Here is a 3,577-nt window from a genome sequence, read left to right on the forward strand (position 1 = left end):
GCTGGCATGTGCTCTGCAGGCTGTTTGCATGGGGTTGCATCCTTTGGGGGTGGGAAGGTCACATCCCCAGGGGCAGGAGGGGGATTTAGTTTTATGCCAGAACTGCCCCCTTGACTATAGAGGTCAGGGGGTGTGGTGGAAAGTTTGTCTATGCAGAATAGGAGGGTGGGGGAGAGGGTGCTGCATCCTGGAATGCTGGAGGACTGCAACTTGGGTGGCTTATCTGGAGGACTGGCCACACATTAGTGAAACATGGATCAGAGGTAAATCTGCCCTGGGGTGGTGTAACTTTAAGCACCTAAAGTGTGCTTAAAACTAATTTTAGGTGTTAATATGTGGACAGTCCATGGGTTAAGAACTCGAGGAGCCACTTAAAAGTAATGTGTAACAAGGCCCTTAGTCTGATCATTTATTCAGTTTCTTGAGCATGTTTTGAAACAAGTGCAGTGCAGCTGTGACTGTGCTGTTTAGTAGTAGCTGAGCTAGCTATTTTTAAAACCAGTTTGGGCATGTCTTCTGGAACTGGAATTATTACAGAAGTGTCTGCAGTGAAGATTTATGCATAAAGTACTAAATAGGGGCAGAATCCCATTTCCCCCGCCTTTGCAGATCACCTTTAACATTCCTGCGAATCTTGAAGCTGACAGACTCAGTTATCTGTGATGAAAGTCATGTCTCCCTACGTCACCTACATGAGCAAGGGTATAACAAATTGTATTCTGGATCCAACAGTCAATAACTTATAGCAGTTGCTTTTTAAAAGTACTTTTTCCTGCCCCATTCCTTCAGCTGTTGATTATACCTGAAAGGAAAAATTGCAAAGCAAATAATTTATTTTTTTTTAAGTTCCCTCAACAGATATGATATGCAGTAAGTATGAAAGCAGCGAGGCTGAAAAGACCAGTGATGTTTGCACTAGGTAGATTGAATTAGGGCTCCATTAATGATAGTCTTTGAAATTATCAAATAAAAATGTTTTGATAGTTCTTTAAAAACTTGCCAGCAATGTTTAGGGGTGTTGAGATTGTTCATTTCATGTAATGGCCTCTTACCGTAATTCCAGTCTGGATCAGAAAGCTGGTGAGTGTCCTGACATTTGTACACCCTTTTTTTACTCTTGTTTTGCCTTGTAGTATTGTAAGAATCTCTGTCTGCTTTTTGTGTAACTGCCCATTCATGGTGGGGTGTGTGCTCTCATTCTCTCACGCTGTCTTTCTTGTGCTGTCTTGCTTTCTGCATATTTGACTACATTTCTAAATTACCATTGATTTAAGTTCCTCATTTTTCAAGTGCTTGAATACAGAGGATTTTCCAGTTCCCTTTAAGGTGACTCAAGGTGGGCCACCCATATAGAAAATTTAGGTCATTGTATATAGTCCAAAATACTTGGAAAAATATAGTGAGAGATACTTTTTTCCTCTACCAAGTTCATGCAAGTGTTTTGATGCTAACAAATGGCAACTCCTCTTGCAACTAGGGATGTGAGTGGTTAAATGCTTAGTTGTTTAACTTTTAAACCCACTGATAACCAGTTCTAGCTTACCAGTTATCATTTAGTTCAGGGTGGGGCACAGTCCGGGAGGGAAGCAGGGGAGGGGAAGCCTCAGCAGGAACTAGAAGGCAGCAGGAAAGGAGGGCAGGAGGGAGAAGTGAGGAGGGAGGGGAGCAGGAGGTGGAGGGGTCACTAGTACCTATAGCTAGGCCCTGTGGACCCAGTGCAGCCACTTGCAGCCTCCCCACTGCCTGCCACAAGCAGCCTGGGCTCTGGGAGGCCCCTGCCACCCACCATAGAGCCCAGGGTGCTTGCAGCAGGCAGTGGGAAGAATGCAAGTGTCTGCACCGTGGTCCACAGAGTCTAGCTATTAGGTACTAGTCCCTTCTCCTCCTTATTCTGCTGTCCACAAGGAAAGCAGCTCAGCTCCCTCTCTGGGAGTAGGGCTTGGGACCTTTCCCTCTGTGTCGTGGTGAGGCTCCCACCCAGAAGCACTGGACAGGCCACCCCCCTGCAGGGCTGGAGATACATTGTCTGCTCCTTCCCTCCCAGCACACCTATGGCTGCAGTGGGCTGGTAAAGCCCCTTGTTCGCTGCTGCCACCCACAGCTTCCTGGGCTGTGTTGCCTGTCTGGTGGGGCTTGTCAGTGCTTTGGCCCCTAGCTCCTCACACTGCTCCAAGCAGGTGGGTGCAGCTCCTCCTCTGCAGCAGAGTAAGGCAGCTGCTAGCCCCAGGGGTCAGCACCTGTCCCCCCTACCAGTCTGATTTTGCAGAGCTGCAGGCTTGAGCCCAGCACTGCTGCGCCTGTCCCCATCCCTGTGTCCAGCCAGATGTTCTTCTTTCTGTTGCTGCAGCTGCTGGTGACACCTGCGACGGGCAAGCTGGAAGTAAGGAGGCATAGGGCAACTCCCCTGGACCTGCAGCTCAGCCCCATGGCATGTTTTGCCTACCTACTTTGCTTGCCTACCCCATCCACACCCAGGCTCAGACCTGGACCTAGACCCAGGCTCAGAGAAGACCCAACTGCCCAGTTCATCATGAGCCATGGCTCTGGGGTCCCGGGGAGCTACTGAGTCCCCACTGCACCTTGGGGGCCTGAAAGTGTTGGGTTGGGCAGGGACGCCCCTCAGCCTGGGCTGAAGCAGCCCCATGTGGGCCAGGCCAAGGGTTGCCATACTGATAAACCGTTGTAATTACAACAGGTTAAACAGATATTTTTTTAATCAACATTTATATCCCTGCTTGCAACAGAGGCAGGAGGAGACAGAATCTGCCTCAGATAATATAGTACATAACATTTCAGGAGTTTCTCCACCACAATTACTATTTGTGAGTATTACAGAAAAAGTGATTGAGTGGTTTGACAAGGGAACAAGGAAAGAGGCTTTACTTACTGGGATTCCATACATGGGAACAACATAGAAAAGGGCATAGAATTTGGGATCTTAGAAATAACTGCAGGTCACTGTTTATACAATTGCTAGAATGGAGATGTTGGAAGTGTTACAGATCACATCTTAGATTTTGGTTGGGCTATTGCTGCACATGGCTTTGAAGGACAGAAGGGGTTTAAGCATGTGTTGGACAATGGGGACCCAACAGGCAGATTCAAATCATAGTTGGTATGGGAGGGAGTATAGTTTGATCTATAGATGAGAAAGTCAGCCTTAGCAGCAGCATGCAGAGGCTGAATGGTGTGGTTAATTTTGGTGGCTAACAAGCACTTGCACTTTGAGAATTTATGTAAAGAAAGACCTTTTTTTTAATGTGTGCTGTGTCACCTTGACTTCTCAAAATTATATGCGAAACCCTGTATGTGTGTATACACTGAGAGTACTTTATGCTTGGGGACTAGAACATGTAATGGATGTGATGCTTTTCTTCATTTCTGCATCATATTTGCACAGCTGAGATTACATTACTTCTCAGTGAATCATGTGCGGTACTACCCTCTGTTATAGCATCCTAAGATAATTGCAAAGAAGAAAATGTTGCACATAGTTGTCTTAGAATGAACTACTGGGTTCAGAAGATTCCTTGCGCTTGAACAAAGGACGTACTCATGGTTGTTTTCACCCTTGCAA

The 3,577-nt window shown here is 46.7% G+C and overlaps 1 protein-coding gene across 1 annotated transcript in view; it reads left to right on the forward strand.

The window, feature by feature from the left end:
- CUNH14orf80 (chromosome unknown C14orf80 homolog) overlaps positions 1–3,577 on the forward strand; it is a 172,689-nt gene that overhangs the window by 87,826 nt on the left and 81,286 nt on the right. The gene's annotated exons all lie outside the window — the stretch shown is intronic.

The sequence above is a fragment of the Gavialis gangeticus genome, unplaced genomic scaffold, assembly GCF_001723915.1.
Source record: "Gavialis gangeticus isolate Ggan-Ray unplaced genomic scaffold, GavGan_comp1, whole genome shotgun sequence".
NCBI classification, from domain to species: domain Eukaryota; kingdom Metazoa; phylum Chordata; order Crocodylia; family Gavialidae; genus Gavialis; species Gavialis gangeticus.